The sequence below is a fragment of the Poecile atricapillus genome, chromosome 2 (assembly GCF_030490865.1).
Source record: "Poecile atricapillus isolate bPoeAtr1 chromosome 2, bPoeAtr1.hap1, whole genome shotgun sequence".
In the NCBI taxonomy this organism is placed as follows: Eukaryota; Metazoa; Chordata; class Aves; order Passeriformes; family Paridae; genus Poecile; species Poecile atricapillus.
Window position 1 is genome coordinate 49,827,994 of NC_081250.1, and position 20,286 is coordinate 49,848,279.

The following is a 20,286-nucleotide window of genomic DNA, read 5'->3' on the forward strand; positions in this document are numbered from 1 at the left end:
GCAGCGCACACCTTTGTTCCAGAGGGGATGCCGAAGCCTTGCCTCTCTGCTCCACACCACATCAGTGTCGCAAATGAGTTAATTTCTACTAAGAAACTGTCGTTGCAAAATTGGACTTCTATTATTATTTTTTTATTTATTTTATTTTTATTTACTTTAATTTAATTTTTTATATTTTTATTCATTTTTATTTTATATTTATTTATTTAATTATTATTATATTTAGTATTATTATTTAATTTATTTATTCTATTAGGGGAAGAATAAACACAAAAAAAACCCCCAAAAGGTCATGGTGGGTTTTTTGTTTCGGTTGGTTGGTTTGGTTTGTTAGTTTGTTTTTTTCTTTTCTGGCAATATTAGAGTCAAAGGGCATCAGTGAAAAAGTAAACCTAACAGGTAGAGTTTCAGTGAAATGCTCTCCTTGCAAACAAAATCACCCGAAGAAGACCCTTCCTCCTGCCCATCAGCAACTTCTTCTGCAGCAAACCCTCACACCCTGGAAGAAAGCTGTCCCAGTTTTGGAAACCAAAAACCCCATGTGATATGTGGGGGGTCCTGGTTAGTGCAGAGCAGCTCAGCCAAGCAGTTTAAAGTGCAAAAGAGCACAACTGCGAGGGCAATGCACTGCAGCACTCAGTGTAAAGGTTTTGATTGGGATAGGGTTGGTTTTCTTCCTAGCAGCTGGTACAATGCAAAGTTTTTGATTTAGTGTGAGAACAACACTGATATCACACTGATGCTTTCGTTGAGGCTGTCCAGTGCTTACCCTAAGTCAAGGACTTTTCAGTTTCCCAGGCTCTGCCAGGGAGCAGGTGCACAAGACTGGGAGGGAGAATGGAGAGGACAGCTGACCTGAACTGCCCAAAGCATTGGCCAGTAATAGCCATATGCTATTCCATACCATAGACCGTCATGCTCAGTACATAAACTGGGAGCAGTTGACAGGAAGCCACTGACCACTGCTGGGGGATGGGCTGGGCATCAATCAGTGGTGAGTGAGCAATAATGTGCATGACCTCTTGGGCTTTTTTAACTCTGTCTCTCTTCTTTTCCTTATCATTAACTTTATTTAAATTATTAAGTGGTTCTTACCTCAACCTATGTGTTTTATTTTTCCCATTCTCCCCACGCCAGGGGAGGGGTGGAAGGGTGAGAAATGAGCAAGTGGCTGTGTGGTACTTAGTTGGCACCTGGGGTTAAACCACAGCACTGGGACAGAAGTTCTTCCACCTCCCAAAATCAGCATTTCACTCACTGCTGTTTCACTGTGCTGCAGTTCTTCTCACTGTCCTCTTTCTGCTCACCCCACAAAGGAGACCTTTGGAGCAGCTCTGCAGCCTCTAAGGTCCTGAAGTCACACCTTTGGCTCAGGATTTCCTACCTGCAGTCCCACCCTCTCTCTAGGCTTGGAAAATGATACAGAGGCAAATAGCAGTTCAAATGTTACATTTTCAGCCCAAGAGTGCACACCAGAGGTGAGGAAAGAAGAAATTGCCCTGGAAAATCTTCAGGAGCCTGATTTTAGATTGTCTTCAAATTGCTGTGTGCACAGTATCTCACTGTCTCGTCTCATGAGTAGGTTTAATAATCCTAAAGAGAGTAAACATAATTTCTAGTGATTTCAGAGAGACTGGCTTCAAATATTCCAGAGACTCAATTCAGCTTGATGTCTGTGATCTATCACAGAAGCCTTTCTTTGGGCTATAAAAAGCAAAAACACAGTCATTCCTTGCTCCAAAAGGAGAATAGAAAATGGAGTTATTTTCAGAAATTTGAAATAATGTCTGAATTTCAAAATTTGGGCTATTCTGCCTCTGTATTTATAGTGTTAGTTTTGAACCAGAAAAGAAGTTTTAGGTTGGTGTGGTTTTTTTGTTTTGTTTTGTTTTGTTTTTTGTAGTATACTGGTATCCTGATGGGACTGTGATTTATGGATGAATTTCTTCAGAGCAGTGCTGCGATTTTATTCCAATACCTATTGAGTGCCAGAATATTTATGTTCTGAAACCAAACCAGGAAGTAAAGAATAAAAACTTCATCCAATTTGTTCTTTTTGAAGGTATAACATTCTGTTGTGCTTAAGACTCAGCAGGTCCTACCTGGGTCTAAGAAAGCTTAAAATAAAACTAGTTAGGGGCACCAAAGCAGTGTCTCTTTCATGGGAATGATGTTTCCAGCCAGCAACAACAGCTGAATCTCTTGTCTTTGGCCTTCTTCCTTAAACTGAAGACATCATTACTTTTCCTGATTTATCAGAAAATCAAGTGCTGGTTTTATTTAAATTGTTTTTTGTTTGTTTGGGTTTTTTTGTTTGGTTGGTTTTCTGTGTTTTTTAATTTTCTTTTTTGGGTTTTTTTTTGGTTTGTTTTTTTGGTTTTTTTTTTTTGGCTGCACAAGCCTACTGAGCATAAAGGGAGGCAAGAAAAAAAAAAGAGCATTTCAGTGTAGAAAATTAGTTAAAATGCAGTGCAAGGGTTGCACACACAATTTGGAACGATTCCTGAGATTATTTGCTACCTCTCGTTTTTGTCAAATACTTTGGTAATGCTGCAAATATGTTTGGTTAGGGATTTGTTTATGCAACTCAGCCTGTTTGCACATGTTTTACATCAGTAATATTGTATCCAGGCTTCTTCAAACAAGTTCCTAATCTGTCAACAAGTTTTTGGACTTTATCACAGTTGAAATCCATTTCAATTGCTACTACTCCAAAATCTCTGTAGGTTTTTCATGGAATTTATTTTCTTCAAACAGTTGGAAAATTGGGCCACTCTCAGCTGTCTTTCAGTGCTTGTGTGCCATTGTTACAGTGGGTCCAGCCAGTGAATATCATTGGAAGTTATCTCTTCTCCTTCTTAAGAAGGACTGTGTGTTTTCCTTGAGTTTTCATACCCCTTTTTCCATGTGTATTGTTTTACAACAGGGCCCTACTTACCTTCACAGACACTTCTTTTACCTATTGCAGAGATTCACAAGGGATTAAATCTTTGAATCTAATAATCCCTTACCATGGAAAAACCCCAAATATTTGTAAACCCTGGCAGAAAATGGTAATCTTAAATCAGCCCACAGGGTTGTTTGGAGGGCTTCACCTTTGTCCTCCTTCCAGCCACATCCCCCAGGTCTCAAATTTGGTATTATTTTATCACACTAATTAGATAGCCAACAATATGAGCTAGGCTTCAGGGCTAAATTTTGGGGTATGTGTCATCTTCTATAGCACCTCTTTGAATGTACATTTGAAAATACAGGCTGGAGCTTAGCTACGTGTTCCAGAAGAGCCCATCTGGAGTGGAGACCCACCGTGACAGGGGTTTTTTGATAAGAGCTCAAGAGGATTTCTTTAGGTGGCTTGTGTTAATTTCCTTGCTGAGAACAGCTGCTCTTCTGACTAGCCCTGTTTAATGCTGACTTTTTTCTGTCTTGTGACCCACTCTCTCTGTGTTTAGCTGTGTCTCTAGAGACTTAACACACAGTCAAAATACTTGATGTTAAGTCAGGGTTAATGCTGCTACAAGAACCTTTAGGAGTACTTCTGTAAGGTCACTTTTAATTAATTTTTACAGACTGAAAAGAAGGTGGCAAAGATTCTACAATGTGCTTCAAGTACAGTGTGCTACAGTTAAAAATCTAATATTAGTGACAGGGGTACAGGCATTCCCTAATATTACTTAATTTGACACTTCAACATACACTGTAAGCAACATTCCTAGGAGGGTTTGAGGAGTGCAAGAAGACACAGGATTTGATGAGCACCTTCACATTGTCTTCACACCTGCCAATATAAAGAATGAGAGGTGTCTCCTTCCTGTAAAAAGGGAAAGGTAACTTATATTAGTCAAAGCATTTTCCTCAATAAAAGTAGATGCTTGAGAAGGAATGCTTAATGAATATTGGTGATTTTAGCAAACAGTAGTACAGCTGGTATCTCAGAAAATAATTTTGTTAATCAGGATACCCATTCAAAGCACTGAGAAGTAAAACTTCCTTGATTTCCATACAGCTCCAATCTATATAAAGAAAATAAAGGAATCAAGTGACCCTGCTGATGGATTTATTCTGGATTTTTCCGAGTGAACTAATCTGCCAGTAGGGTTTCACTGGATGGAGATAAGGTCCCAAAACCATTTCTTTTCTCTTGTACCTTATAATTTCTAAGAGAAACATGGTTTGGTTTTTTGGCTGGTGTTTTTGTTTGTTTGTTTTTTCCTGAATGTCCCTGGGTTCATAAAGTTTTAAAATAGCATCACAAGTGTAGCCAAGAAGCAGTAGTAAAAGGAGTGTTTGGTGGTACAAATTTCTCATTGATGGCTGAGCTTCCTGGTCGAAATCAACTAAATATTACAGTAGAGCACTCATTTCCTTTGAAATAACTTCTTTGTGTTCTCTGTAACATAAGCTCTTTAATTCACTGCAGACTTGCAAGTGTCCACTGAAGACAAAGAGTTTCACTGGATAACTTAATTTTGCTAGCATATACTGCTTCCTCCTTCTTGCCCGGAGTTTTAGTAAGACCATAACAGCACAGAATCATCAGAAGCCATATGTAGCAGCAGAACAACTGCTCTGCTGTTCTGCTTTTGTGTTTATAATGTGTCTATAAATGCAGTAGTAAATGGCAGGATATTGCAGACATTGAAGGAATGATCAGACAGGGGCATGATGAGATATGGGGGAAGGGAGTCTTTGCTGTTTCACCTAAGGGAAAAGCATATTAATTGGCATTTATGTAATTAGAAATTTGAATACCACTTTTCAAGCTTTTTCTGACATGGGGAAAAAGTATTTTCTAATTTCTCTCTTTCTGTTTTAAAGGTGCAGCATAATTTAGAAAGATGAGTAAACTAAATGTTGCAATTTATTAAGGGTGTTAAATGGAGCAACAAGTTTTTCTACCTCTATAGGCAACAGATCACAAGCAAAATATTTAAAAGCTTGTGATGTTCATAATTATTAGCTACTTGAAAATGATCTTCTCAAGGATTAAATCTAATTTTATTTGGTTCTTCCCAGAAAACTTTAGGAAATGTCACTTGAAAATTGATTTCTATCGATTTCAAATAGGAAAATCATTTTGCTCTATTTTTTTCTGACAGCCTTGGCCAAGGCCACTCAGAAATTTTTATTGCTGTTTAAACCGCCTACCAAGAAGTCTCTTGATAGTCTCCATACTTCATCTTTCTAATCCATCTTGTTCTTCCAAAGCTAAATTGATGTTGCAATTTCCTAATTTATGGTGTCATGTCATCTTATTTCAGGAACTGACAGATGCTGAAATCTTAATGCAGTAGTGATGTTATGCCCTGTATAAACTGGTAAATCAATTACATTTGCCGTTTGGAACATTCTGCTGAATTGCTTTGGGTGGGCCTGATCAGGGAATAAGGCTCTGTTGTGGTGAGAATAGGAATTTAAATACAAAAATATAAATGATTGGCAGGGATGCTAATAAAATAGTGTTTCAAAATATCTCTGGTCCAACTAATAAAGGTTTAGGGTTGTCCTTGAGAAGTGCTTAGTATATAATGGTTTTAACTTAATGTTTCAAATAATTTTCACTATCAGGACTTGGCACTCAGCTGTCTCTCAAGTAAAAAAAAAAATAATGATGCCTCTTTGCATTATTTATTGTTTGTGTTTGTTTGTTTACTGTTTTTTGCAGTACATGTTCTCATTAAAGTTGCCACCTTTTACTGTAGAGGCAGTTTATGACTGAATGCAAACCGTTCAATGGTGTATGGCAAAACATTGCTTAATCAAATCTCATTTAGCAGCAGTGTCAGCTGAAGTCAGCAAAATATTTAAATATTGGCAGTACTGTAAGCATGCAGCTATTCCTTTCAGTTTTGAAAATATTGTGCATGAGCTCAATCCTGAATCAAGGCCTAATAATGTTTCCTCTGTGCTGCCTGTCTAGACTCTGTTACAGATGTTTTCCTGTGAAGGCTTTGGCATGTTGCATATTTGTGCTTCAAGTGTAAACCAGTCCTCCTCCTGCTGTTTTCACAGCATCCCTCCTTAGAACCATAGTGTTAGGAAAGGCCAAGGCTTAGAAACACAAGAAAATTAGGATAATTCAGTCCTTAGGAGGCAGATGTGGAGTCCCTCCTAAATTTTGTACACTTAAATGTCTCTGCAAAAGTGTGTCCCAATGATTTCCTGAGTGGCTGTAATGTAAACAAAACAAAAATAACTGTTATTTCTCCTTTCCTCTTATCTCACCTTGCAGCTTAAGTTGTTGACATCAAAAATAAGACATTTGGTATTGTAGAAACCTAAATAACAGCTACTTTCTACACTTCAAGAATGCACTATGGAATATGAAAGCAGTTTATTTTGACAGACTTCAGTGCACTAGCAAGGAAGGATTCAAGTTCTTGAAAAATACTAAGGTGTTTTTGTATCAAGGGGAAAAATAATAATCAGTATGTTACCCTTAAAAATAAAAGCTTCATTTAAAAAGTTTTTATTCTAAGGAGTCAGTCAAGGCTAATGAGGAAATTTAGCATTTGTTGAAGGTCCTTGAGAAAGATAAAGTTATGTGACCGTCGAGAATGTACTTTAATAAGGCACTGAATGGCATTGAGCAAGCACAAACACACACATCACTGCATATATTCAAGCAAAAGTAATCTTTATATTGCTACAACACTCAGGAATTACCTAAGGAGGCCTCATTTGGCTTCAGTTTACTTTTACAGTAACGTTTATCCAATTTATCCAGAGATTCTTATTCCAAAGGTTTTCCTTCCAGACTTTCTTTCCTTTTGTATTGTAAATATTATTTCTTTCCAAATCAGTTACATTAAATAGAATGAGAAACTGAAGCTCCTTCTGAGTTTCAGGATTGTGATTTCTGCTGTCTTGCACACTGCTGCAAGAGGGAAAAAAAAAGCCCCCAAAACTTTGAGATATCAGATATGTTTTAGACTACTAACCACAAATAATTTTCCTTTATGTGTTCGTATTTCCTTTCCCCCCCTACTTTGCAAATTATATCTGACACTCAACTGCTGTGAAGACAACCAGGTTAATTAACTAAATATACACAGCTCATTATACAGACAATTGAAAGTTTTCATTAATTTTACATTGTAGTCCCTGAATCTCCTCAACTTCTGGTGAACAATGTCAGGAATTCTTCCATTCTTCCATTCTTATAGTTTGAGGAATTTTTTCAGCTAAAAATCACTGGAAAAAATCAAAATGTTCCTGAGAAAACAAAAATATTGAGAAACAAGCAAATCTTTTCTCAGAGATCTGCAGAGAACATTTGTCTAGTGTGATAACTCATAACCCAGGCAAATAATCTAGAGGCCAGTTCCTACAGAAGCAGGTATCTCTAATCAGTAAAATATTTTTTTCCCCCAATACTCAGCTTTTTTTTTCTGTTGTATAAAAAAAATTATCTTCTGTGCAAGAAAATGACCCACATAAATGTCAGATCAGTATCAATACAATCAGTACAATAGCCCTGATTGTACTTTGGTCACAAAGCTGGATTTATCATCTCTACTTTTAGGTAGTCTCCTTTATTGGCTATTATGGCCCAAGTACCTACAATGATGGAGTACTTACTTCTGCTGGAAAGACGTAGAAATTTCGAAATTCGGTGCTGCTTACTCCATACATAGAACTATTATTTATTTTTGTTGCAGGGGTAAATGTATTACCACATAATGAAATTTTGCATTCTGTAAATATCACGTTAGGTAGTGAGAATCCACCCTGGCAGCACTGAATTTACCTAAAAAGCTACAATCTCAATATAACTACAGACTGATAAATCTGTGAGCAGCAGCTTCCTGCCTGCTGGGAAGAGCTGGGGAAGGCTTAAAAAAAAGGCTTAGAAAAGACCAGTCAAGGTTAGTAGTGGGGTGGAATATAGAAAGCTTACTTTAACTAACAGTAATAATTTCTGTGTACCCACTACCATCGGACCAGCCGGAGGAGTTGTTGTACTGATATTTATATAAGTCTCTCAAATCACTATTCTTCTCTCCGTAGGATGATCTATATACCTTGTTATAAGCAAAGAAGATGATTAGAGGACAGTATATACTTTGTGTCCTGAGCACCGCTAAACCACGTCCCTGTCCCTTCCCCGCATTTCTTTGGCAGTTCGGAGAGCAGAATTAATTCTTGGCTGGCAACAAATTTGCATGATGGGAAATATAAGCAAATGACTGAGCCGTAAACTCTCCTGTCTGTGCTGCGGAAACATCGTTCGAGCTGGGCGAGTATCGAGAGAGAGCTTTAGTTACCGAAGTAAAAAGGATACAGGCTGCTCCGAAACTGCCGCGGAGAGACGGATTCTGTGGGGCTCCTTCTACTTTCCGAGCTCTTCCGCGTGTGATGAAGGAAAAAGCCCGGCTCCACGAGCCTGCTGATGAAATGCAGCAGATGGCAGCAATGTACAAAGGAAACACTGCCCTCGGCTTATGTCAGGGTTACTCTGAGCACACAGACTTCACCCTTCCTCACACCGACTGCCTGGCCCTAGAGCTGCTAAATGTCTCCATTTTACTGCTCTGGATTTCAGCTCGCTCTTGTCTCTTTGTCAGCAAGCGTTTTAAATCGAGCATCAGATGGGAAGATCCAAAGCTGAATGTCTTTACAAGTTCAAAAGAACATCACTGAGAAGTTGTCGTTATAAATAAATAACCTGAAAAGAAAGAGCTGCTGATATTAAGACACACCTACTTGGAAAAAGAATGTCATCTTGAATTCATTTTAGTAATATTTTTAGATCACCTGGACCAGCAATTAAAAGAGTGAAGCAGATAAATTCAATTTTTATGGCTTTTAAAAAGCAGTACTCTTCATGGATTCATGCCTATTTGAAAAAGACCAGTACAGCTCTCTTCAATGGTGTCATTTACAGAATTTCATCACATATTTCCTGCAGAAAAGTGTAATAATTTTCAGCAAAATAGGGCAAGTCTTACAGAGAAACATTAAGTATTATTGACATGTGTTGGGGAGATTATGACATAATTTTTATAAATATTTGACTAAAAATGAAGGGAGAAAAAGAAATTCTCTTTTTGATGCCACTCAGAAGACCTTCAGCAGGGAGGTGTCCGAAGGCATTCCCACTCCCACTTTCCATACTGTCCCTGCTCATTCTGTATTCTGTCAGATCTTTAAGTCTGGGCTCCACCTCGCAGCTTGCACTGGAGCAGTGCAAGACCCAGCTTTATGTTACAGACAGATTTAGAAGAACTAGCTGAATGGTGCTGCATCTGATTTTCAGCTGCTGCTGAAATATTATCGAACCTGAGATCAGTGATGCTCTGCGTTTAAGTGTTGAGCTGTGACCTGTGACAAGGGGATTGTGGCCACCCTCATGACCTGGCTGTGGAGAGGAGAGAGCCAGTATTGCCAGAGGTGATGAGCTGCAAGGTGGCTTGGACATGGGTTGTCAGGAATCGTGACTTACAGGCATATGTGTGCTCGGATTTCAGCCACTCTGTAGCTGCCTTTTCAACTGCCCAAGATTTACACCCTGGAAAATCTCACAGCACCACTGTGATCTCATTGCACGTGGAGGCATTTGCCTTCAGCACAGCAGTGGCCAAAATTCCCCACAGAGGGGTACCTGTGGCCAGTCCCAGAAATACAACCACCACCAATCTGTCTCCAAAAAAAGCACCAGCATGGCCTTGAAATCAGAAGTTAGGAAGGAAATGGGTTAACTGTATATACTGCAGTTTTCTGACCTCTTTGGCCCCATGATTTTATCTATGCTAAGGATGGAAACTGTTGTGAGCTGGCAAAGCTCAGCCAGCACCTAATGCAGAGTGCTGAAGCTCCCTTGTGTCTCCCCAATGAATCTGCCCTTGATTTTAACCAAGAGGCTAAGAAATGAGCTTAAAAAAATAATAGGCAGATGAGATTCACTGTTAATCGCAGCTCTCATTAAAAAGCACCCACGAGGAGTTAATTTTCTGTCCCTGCCTCTCTTCAGCGTTCCTGTGGCCCAGCTGCAGGGTTTGCTTTGACTTTCTTCTCTCGGGAATGCCATCAGTTACCAGTGTTTGAGTAAAGTGCCTTAATACCTGGAACTGAAACCAGTTTTGGCTACTGTCTTTCTTGAGAATTTTTTTTTCTTTTTTAAGGAACAGTGATTTGTCTTTCTCTTTTATCAGTGGTCAAAAAAATAAATGAATAGCAAACAAATGAACAGTAACTAAATAGTTCGTTTATTTTTCTTTTTAAAATGACATCCAGAATTTTTTGCCTCAGCCAGCCAACTCCAGTGCAAAATAGAACTAATTAAAATCATTAGATGATAACGCTTATCTCCTGCAACACAGTGGTGACTAAGATATGCTAACAGAAACTGTTCTGCAGGTAAAGTTTATGAGTATGGAGCCAATTTCATTGCATGTCTCAAAGCTAGTAGGTGTGATACTTACAATGAAGTTTAAGCAAAAATATTATGATGAAGAGAAGCTGATCTGGAATAGTCCTGAAGAATTCAATGCCTTTCAGAAGGGAACCAAGCAGAGCCCAGTCCCAGAAACTCCAACACAGAAAACCATGTGTCTTTTCTGTCTGTCTGGCATCAGCTCAATTCACTGACAGTTCAGCTCAAGAGTGTGGACATTTTCCTTTCCACAATTAAAAAAAAAAAAAAAAAAAAGTTCTTAAAATGACTCCTACTATTCATATATCTACATATTGGTTGCAACTCATCAGAAAAGCAATTTCTGGAACAAACCAGTCAATGAAAATGAAAGTAATTATTTCATGACTCTAACCTGGAGGCCAGCCTGTTGGCATCCCATCTAATTACTTCATATAACATCTTTTATTCTTTGGAGGTTATTTGCTTAAAAATTTCACCGTAATGTTATTCACACTTAGAGAGAAGCAAAGCTCTAATTTCTGCCACTATTGTGATGGATGTAAAGCAATTCTACTGGCTGTGAAATAAATTAATTGAAATTATGTACAACCCTGTCTTGTTCGGAGCTGTATTCAGAATGAATATTTAAGCATTTATGTAAAATCATCTACAGGCTTCACAGTAAGTAAAACAGCAGCTCTTTAGCCTTTACAAGAAGGATGTTACTATGCCATGTGTATCAAACAAACACAGAGGAGATATGAAGATTACTCACATAACCTCAGCTATCTTGGATATGTCCCTAACATAAAATTTAATCTTCCCATTTTTCCTAGCCAGTGAGGCATATAGAGTATGATCTGCTGCTGCTGGGCAGAATGCTGAGGTACATCTGTGCTAAGAGAAAATGCTCTTCCCATATTTTGGGGATTTTAATTTCCAGTTATGCCTGTCACTTAACTTTAGTGTCCTTTTATGGCCTATTTTTTATTTTTATGAGAGGTATTACACGACGTTTCCTCAAAACCCCAAACCAATTATACTAAAAGAGGTATCTGAGACAAATTCATAGTCTAAATGCTCCCTATTTATTTATTTATATTTATGAATTTATTTATTTTTAAATAATAATAAAAAAATCTTAATTTAAGCTTTTTTTTGAGTACGGTAAAGCAGAAATTATCTGCCAGTGCTAAGCCATAATGCAGAATAGGTTCTCTGGGTCATTCAGCGTGCAAAAAATAAGGCAGTTCTCAATTTCCTTTGCAGATGGATGCAGAGATATTAGAAAGGATAATTACAAGAAACAGCGACTCAAAGAGGGAGAATATATTCTCTTAAATACACCAAAATAACAAAAGGACAATAAAAACCCCCAAACAATGAAACAACAAATGTCAAATAAAAAATAAATAGGATCCTAGAGTATATATTCTTCTTGTATTTCAAATTATTTATTCCTTCTCTGCAGGAAGCAGGGAAAGATAATAAAAAACACAAAATGCATTGGCTTACAAGAGTTTGTGCTGTGGATGTAGAAGGCAAGCATCATATGGAAATTTTACCTGTTTATTTTATTACTGTTTTAACTATTTTACTTTAAATCATGGCATGTATTATTTATACAGGCTTAAACAGAATATTAATTAGAAGTGACGGTTAAGCCTGAATATAAATCAAGATGTTAAGTGAGTGGTCTCAGTGGACATTTATAATTAGCATTTGAATGTATAAGTAGATATGAATTGCAAGAACTGTAGAAAAATCTACAGTTTTGGGTATGAAGGGGGTTGTATTTTGCACGACTGCGTTCTCCCATGCAACACACTGTGATAAACATGGATTCTCTCGGCTCTCAGTTTCCCCGAACCCACAGCCAGATTTTCCTCATCAAGACAAGGGCTGGGGCTTTCTCTCGGTCAGAAGAGAATCCGGCTGGGATTCCCTCGACCCCGGGATGTTGGATGGCCTTTTTTTGGCAGCCCTGCTCGGAGCTCAGCCGCGCCCCGGGCGGGACCCGGCGGCACCAGAGCCCGGGCAGCCCCCGGCAGAGCACGGCCCCGCCCGAGCCGCCCCCCAGCCCGGCTCCCCCTGCCCCCCGAGCACAGCCGCACGGGAAGGGACCGCAGCATCAATGGTAATTTCATCCGGGAGGCGGGAGTCTCAGGAAAACCCGGCTGGCTCTCCATCAGCTCTGTAAGTGCTAACAAGTGGCTAAGGGTTTAGTTCTGTCTGCAGCACAAGCACGCAAAATTCAGGCAGAGGTGAGATAACTCACGTAGTAAAATAACATTTTTTTCCGATACGTTGAAAACAAATGCTTGAAATCCTTTCTATTATCTAAATATCTATATGTAAATACAGCATTCTTAAACTAGTATTTTAGTTGCAAATACAAACGTTTTAACTGCATTTTTTGAAAACTATTCTCTTTTTTTTAGGTGGAAACTGCTTCCCAATAAATTTTTTAACACTGTGTTTTTGCCTGCACTAACAGAATTCAAACCAGAAAATAACACTATTATTAATTTATTCCCTTGTCATTACTACCACTGCATAACTTGCAGTAACTCACTGTATATGCTAAAAATTCTATTTAGTATAGAAGGAATGGATTATATTATTTTGCTTAATTTTCCTGCATAAACCAGTAACCAAAATTTATATGAAGCCAGTCTGAGCATTTACATTCTGATATATATCTAAATTTTACTTTCATTAAAAAAAGATAAAAATAACAGTAGGAAAAAAATTCAGTGCAGTGAGCTGTGAATTTTCATCATCATTGCTATTACTACTACTTCTACTACTACTACTGCTATTTTTGTAGGAAATATTTGTTATTAAGAAATCATGCTGGAAAATTAAAATAATTTTTTAGCTAATAGTTCAGCTGAATTTTAAACTAATGATATTTCTGATGTTCTGCCAGCCCAGGTTTATGAAGTGTTTTGTAAAAGTCTGCATCTCATTGGTTTCTCTGGTAAAATAATAAAGAAATAGGTGTTAAAACCATGAATTGCTCCAAAAGCCAAATACATCTGGGAAAGTGAAGAATAAACCCAAAACCTCTTGACTTGCATTGGCCTCCTTTGTTGTGTCAGCAATGAAAGAGAGCACCAGTGAGAGATGAAAAGGATATGTAGGCTTTACATTTCTATGAGTGAATTTGAACAGGAGGTAATAGCAAACTTATTTTGTTGGAACTTATTTTCTTTATTCTTGGTAGATAAGCTGGTGGTTTTCCTAAAGCCCATCAGCACAGATACATTATCAGCTAGAGAAAATGAGACCAAAAGCAAAGAGAAAAATATCAAGTAGTGCTATAGCCCGCGAAGTAATCCCCCAAGACTGAAGTGCTACTAAGATGCTATATTTAGGACAGAAGCCTTCAAGGTATTCTCTAGCTCATCAGGTCTAACAGTGGCTACCACAAACACTACGTCCTGTAATTGATATTTAAACCCTAGCTGACTCCATAACTCTTTCTCCTTTTGCTTATTTACAGGCTACATAACATATCAATGCCTTCCCTTCCCCGTTTTGTGCATACTCCCTGTTCTCAGGTTTTCACTGATTTACAGTCAGATATTTGTGTTTCTTTCTTCTTTTCCACACTGACTTCCTGACAGGGGTGTAGAGAAATCCCTCCCTTCCTCCTGCTGCTTACTTCTCTCTTTTGTCCTTACCCCTTTTTGGTTGCACCAAGGCAGCTCCATTTCAGGGAAAGCTTTGCATAACATTTAACACTTCAATCTATTTGAGGAGCACCAGAGCCACATAAAAATGCTGAAACAAACCAAAACCCTGGAAATCCCCAGCTGCATAATTAATTAATAAATGTGTGTTTGTAGTAGACAAAACTTACTTCAGCTGGCTTTCCTTGCACACCGTGCAGTTGAAATGATGTCTCAGCTATCCGTGGGCTCACCAAAGTAGGTGTTACCTCACATTTACCTCAGAACAGTCTTATGGCTTATTAAATGAATTAATTTACTGCTAAGTAGAGTTTTATTCCATCAGTTAAAGACAGACTTTATTTAGAATTTATTTGCATTCATACTAATTTAGAAACCGGATTGCTAGTTTATCTGGTAACTATAAAAATGGGGCCTATACTAAGTGTCCTTTTCTGTTTATTATTCTTCACTGATATATACAGGTACACAAAAGCATGGCTTCTGCTAAAAATAACTTCTCTCTAACGTTGAGACCCAGGTTTTGTTATTGTTCCCTGATCCCCTACAAGTATGTAACTGTCTTGTGCTCCCCTGATCAGTTTGGGACTAGCAGGGATCTCAGCAGCTCTCTGGAGCCCAAAGTCTGGGCATGTGAGCAAGGAACTGGCTGGCCTCTCCAAGAAAAGGGATGGAGGCAAACAACCTTGATCCTGTAACTTAGAAAGCAAATACCTATTTTATTTTCCAACAAAATCTGACAGGCTACAACTGTTTTAAATCTGCTGCACAGCAAATATGTGCTTTATACCGCAAATAATCTTTACAAAGTTTATACACTTTGTAAAATATCAAAGTTGACCAGCTCTGCTACAAACATCTTCAACCCTTTCTGGTCTATGATATGTTTTATTGCATATTTTGAATGCGTATGCAATATATAGTAACAAGTAATAGATGTTGGTTCCTTGTTTCAGACCATGGAATAATCACATCATTGTGGTCCTGAAGGTCTTGCTAAGCCTGACCTGCAGTGCTCAAGAGCTGATTGTGAGGATACTCAGGCAGGAGAGAATGGATTTATCTATGCTTGGGTAAGCTTAAGTAAAACATATCAGAAAATAAAAATGGGAAGAAGTAACTGGAAACCAATGATTAAAAAGGACAATAATTCAATAAAATAAGAAATGAGTGAAAAGCATCAGTAATTCTAAAACTGTATCTGTCATCCTCTTTTAACTGTTGAATTAAATACTTCATGAGAGCATCATACAATCTGACAAAGTCATAGCTTTCTAAGTTTCAGGCCAGACTGGTTTTGTAAATTTTATTATTAATGATAAATGCTGTTCCTCCCGTACAAAACAGGGTGTGTGTGATTGGCACAGGTGTAATAAGCCTGCCAGGAAATGGCAGTGAAAAAAGCACTTGAAGAGATTAAGTATATAAAACAAAATTGTCAAATGGTAAATCCTACTAAAAATGCTGTTATTCATAACTTGGAAGATATCACTGCTTGCTATCCAAAATTTTTAAATTAATTAATACTTATAAAACAGGTGTAGGGATTAGCACAAACCACTTAGCCAATAAACCCACAAAGCACTTGGATGAAGTGAAATATAATATTCTTACAATATAAAAATTCCTGTGACATATCAAGAAAGACAAATATTTTATATTGGACACAGTATAGCTGTCATTTTACAAATTTTGACATTTCAGCTGGTGGGTCTCCTTCAAAAACTGAGGCATTTGGAAACAATCCAGAAAATTATTAGGATTGTTCAATTTACACAACACTATGGCTTAATTGAAGCAAGGCAGATACCAATAATTAAATTAAATTTTGTAAGAGGCTGAACTAAACTGCTGCATCTATTACTGTTTTCCAGTAATAAGGAGGTACACAGTCCTTTCCAGAATTTGTCTTGGTATCTTTGACTAACAAATATACTGCTTTCTTTTTTAAAAATAATTGGTTCTTTAATTAGAAATAAGCTGCCCCTTTTATTACAAGATATGCATGCTTCCAAAAAATGTTATTGACCCTAAGGATAGGAAACATGCATTATTTTTGGTGATTCCCAGTGTTAACATTTTGGTCTAATCCATTTTAGATCTCTGGCAGACATTATTCCCCAAATTAGGACACTAGCAGCTTATGAGGTAGGATCACATCTCAGTGCCACACGCGATGTTAAATGAATTTAAAGCTGGAATGTGATTTTAAGACAGTGTAAACTTGAATTTAACACTTAGACCAGCGCTGGATGAAAACCACAATGGCCAGCGCAATTTGAAACACCAACCCAATATAAATTCTCCCAGTGTTTCAAGTGTGTTGATGGCCTCGGATGAAGAACTTTGCAGTGGAAGGTTTTTGTGCCAGAGCAGGGCACTAAACATCACAGCACAGTGAACTGATGACTAAGTGATGGCTGGGGAAGCACTGCTTCACAAAAAAATATACTCAGTTCAACTGCTGCTTTTCTGAAAATAAGATTACAATTTTAAGTGTTTGAAAGTCTTTCTGAAGCCTCTGTTAAAAGATTGCAGCACCAGGAAAAAAATAATTTGTTTATGCTTTTTTTACATATAGAGAGGGGAAAAAAAATAAGGCCAACTGAACACAATTTGTCTTGAGTTAAATTTTGCAGGGCAGATGTTCTCTGTCCTCCCCAGTTTTTACTCATGACAAACAGCTTTTTAATATAGCTGAAAAATGGAAAAATATTGTGCAAAACTGCAGACTACTTTCTGCAGGCCTACACTATCTCTATATTGCATATATTACATAAGTCTAATGTGGCAGACGGTTCATAAAGAAGTCACAACAGAGCCCTCTAAAATTTTTCATTTACATCCAACTATCCACTTTTACACTCATATTTGATATTGTATATATATATATTATTGATTTTGTATGATACTGGGACTAAGTCTGAACATTTTTCAACCCACCAAAGCAGCCTCTACCGATGATATGATCTAAATTTCAGCTACTCAATAACTGGGACTAAATCCTCTTCTGATCCCTTCTTCTACTACTCTGTGGGTAGCAAGAGTATAGGTCTTAGTTTTCTTTTCTTTCAATTCATGTGAATTCTAGGTGTTCTTCCTCAGGGAAGATAAGATTAAAAAGATTGGATTTCTGAAATTAAACAGAAAAAAATTATTGTTGTTGGTAAATTGGTGTATTCCATAGCTTACATGCATTATAAAAGGAACTGACTCCTTTACACGCACATCATGTTTTGAAACATACAAGTAATTAAAACTTTAGAAACTATAGTATGATGCATAAATGGAAGATAAAGTGCTCTTTTACAAATTCTGACGTTTCTAATCCCATGGGAAATGGTCAGGGCTCATAAACACTTTCACAGCCATTGGTTATGGGCAATGAATACTGAATGGCCACACAACAGCTACTCAAGGTCTCCACTTGCTTCTGCAAGCTGCATTTTTCTTTTCTCGGCACTCACAGCAGACTTACACAAGAAGCTTGGGACTAGCTGCTAATTTGAAACATTCACATTTTCAAGGTAGGCTTATTTGCAGGCTAGGTTGCAAATCCAGCTCTAACATATGACTTTTTCTTCTAAACAGGTCAGAATTATGTGATTCTTGGCAGACTTGATTTCAAATAGAAGACAGGACTGTAAGTAGGTTTTGGGATCAGCAGAGCAGTGTTTATCCTAATATGATTGGGGAATTTTTGTACATGCTATTTCTATTGGTCCTTTCAGTCAAATTAAATACCCACTATCAAATTCAAGATAATAGTAAATAGCAATGGTTCAGAGGTTTCCTCCCTTAAAATATAAACCAAACCAGGGACCACACTCCCCCCAGGAGGACCCCTGCCCCCAGTAACTTATAAATATACAATATACTAATAATGGACTAAACCAGTTGAAATTGTTTGTATACTTAGCATTGTAAAATATTGGTGATCAATCATATTATAAATATGCTTCAGAAAGATTGTTAACCAGTTAACTCAGGTCTCAAACATTTTTTATACATTATTGTGTTTGAAAAGTTGTTCAGATAATAAATTGCCAAATACCTAACATTTTTAAATTAAGAACACGTTAATTAATAAAGATATTTCAGTAGTCCTTAGAAGGATATATATTTTGAAGTTCCTTCAGCAGAGAGGTGCTGGAATTTCTCTCTTTGTTAGTAACTTGCTGGATATTGGTCACATTGGGCTAATGAATAGAAGGTAACTAAAAAGCCCAAATCTGACAGCACAGAATTGTTCTCTAATTCAATTTTGTGGATGTTAGCAACCACAAAATGCAAATATCAAGCTTTTACATCAATATTAATTTGGTCACAATGTACATCTGCTTTATTTTACAGCATATATTAAACAGCAGAAGTATAGCAATTAATGTATTCCATTAATTTTATTAGAGCTTTATTTTATTATTAAGCAAAGGCTTAATCATGTTTTTACAAACAAGTGTGGGCAATCTACTTGGTTTGATCTAGATGTTACTATCTTTTCTCAAAAACTGTGATGTTTCTGCAGTTTGAGAGGGACCACAATCTTGAATAAATGTAACAAGGAAAACAAGAGGAGAAAACTCTCTCCATTCAGTGCAGCATTGCTGACATAAGAATATTAACTTTTGCATTTCCTGACTTCTTACATTTTAACTAGGTAACTGTATGTGTGTATGAATGTAGGTCTTCATTTATTTATTTTTGCCTGTAATTTCCTAAGTTTGATTTTTTTTAAATAAGAAGGAAAGCAAATAAAAACACAAAGTGTTCTGTTTATGCAGTCTAATGAAGCTGATTTAGTGCTTTTGATGTGGTATTCTCTGTGTGCTGGGTAAGGCACACAGGGATAAGTGTTTCTCAGCTGTGCAGTTTAGAAAAGCCTTCTGAACTGCCAGTGTCCTTTGGCTACAGCTTGAAATCCAGGATTACTAAAGTTTCTCTTTACCTGCTTTCATTCAGTTTCTCAGGAAAACATTGTACATACTATAAATAATTGAGCTGCAGCTCTGAGAACACGCAAAAAACCATGAATCTGAAGCTGTTCGCACCGGACATTCCTGCAGCATTGTACAAACGGGTTTTAATGATGCAGCTTCTGTAGCAGTTTTGTTGTCCCTTGAGTCTATACACAGAGAATGGCAGCAAAAGCTGAAATAAATTTGGATACTCATAACATGTGTCAACGAGCAGCTGTCAAATGACAGCAGTTCTTTATTATTGATCCTCTCTATCTTCACAGTGATGTGAACTTCTTGACCTGTGAGAGGCACTTTGTGAAAGAGGGACTGCGAGAGTTTGCGATGTGCAAAGCCTACGCATTCAGCTTCCACGCTCTGAGGGAGCACGAGGAGAATTCTGAATAGGCTACATGAAGTATGGGCTAAGAAGGTGGAAAAGTGCAGAACTTTCAGATGGTAGTCCATAATCTTTAGTGACCTCATGCATGAAAGTATTTATGAGGTTCTCCTTTTTTGCATGCAATATTATAAGGCCAAATATAAAATACAGAATTAATCATTCAGATTTTGATTTATTTTTGTCTATTAGTCTAGTTTAAGAAACAGAGTGTAATCTGATAGCTTGTCACCAGAGGAGGAAGTAACATGTGTTGAAGAGGCCCCACTGCATAATAAATTTTCAGAAAGAGAGAAGCAAAATGTCCTGTTTGCTGATGGGTCCTGTCATATTGTAGGGTAGCATCAGAGACGGAGAACGCTTGTACGGAGTTCCCTATGACAAGTCACAGAAACTGCTGAGGGAAGAGCTTTGCAGATGTGAAAGCTATCCAGCTGGCTTTAGACATTGCTGAATGAGAGAAATGGCCAGCATTTTATCTCTACACTGACTCATGGATATTGGCAAATGCCCTATGGGAGTGGTTGCAGTGATAGAAGCAGAACAACTGACAGCACTGGCATTGTGGCATTGACACTGCTGTGGCAAGATACTGATGCCTGGGTGAAGACCCTGGGTTTGAAAATACATCATGCAGATGCTCAAGTGTCCAAGAGTTGGGTCACTGAAGAAAATCAGAATAACCAGCAGATGGATCAGGCTGCTAAGACTAAAGTATCTCAGGTGGATCTGGATTGGCAACATAAGTCTGAACAATTTGTAGCTCAGTGGGCCCACCTTGGGCACCTTGGGCCATAAAGGAAGGGATGTAGCCCACAGCTGGGCTCATGACCAAAGGACAGAACTTATCCATGGACGCTCTCACAAAGGTTTTCC

The 20,286-nt window shown here is 37.8% G+C and overlaps 1 long non-coding RNA gene across 2 annotated transcripts; it reads left to right on the forward strand.

Annotated features, from left to right (window-relative positions):
* Positions 1-566: 566 nt before the first annotated feature.
* LOC131576732 (uncharacterized) lies at positions 567-19,930 on the forward strand. 2 transcript variants are annotated; one of them, XR_009277060.1, is made up of 5 exons: positions 567-994; positions 14,520-14,749; positions 15,012-15,128; positions 17,647-17,698; positions 19,748-19,930. It is a non-coding gene; the product is annotated as an uncharacterized LOC131576732 (long non-coding RNA). The 2 variants fall into 2 exon arrangements; XR_009277059.1 differs by lacking the exon at positions 19,748-19,930 and adding an exon at positions 19,295-19,666.
* Positions 19,931-20,286: the final 356 nt, after the last annotated feature.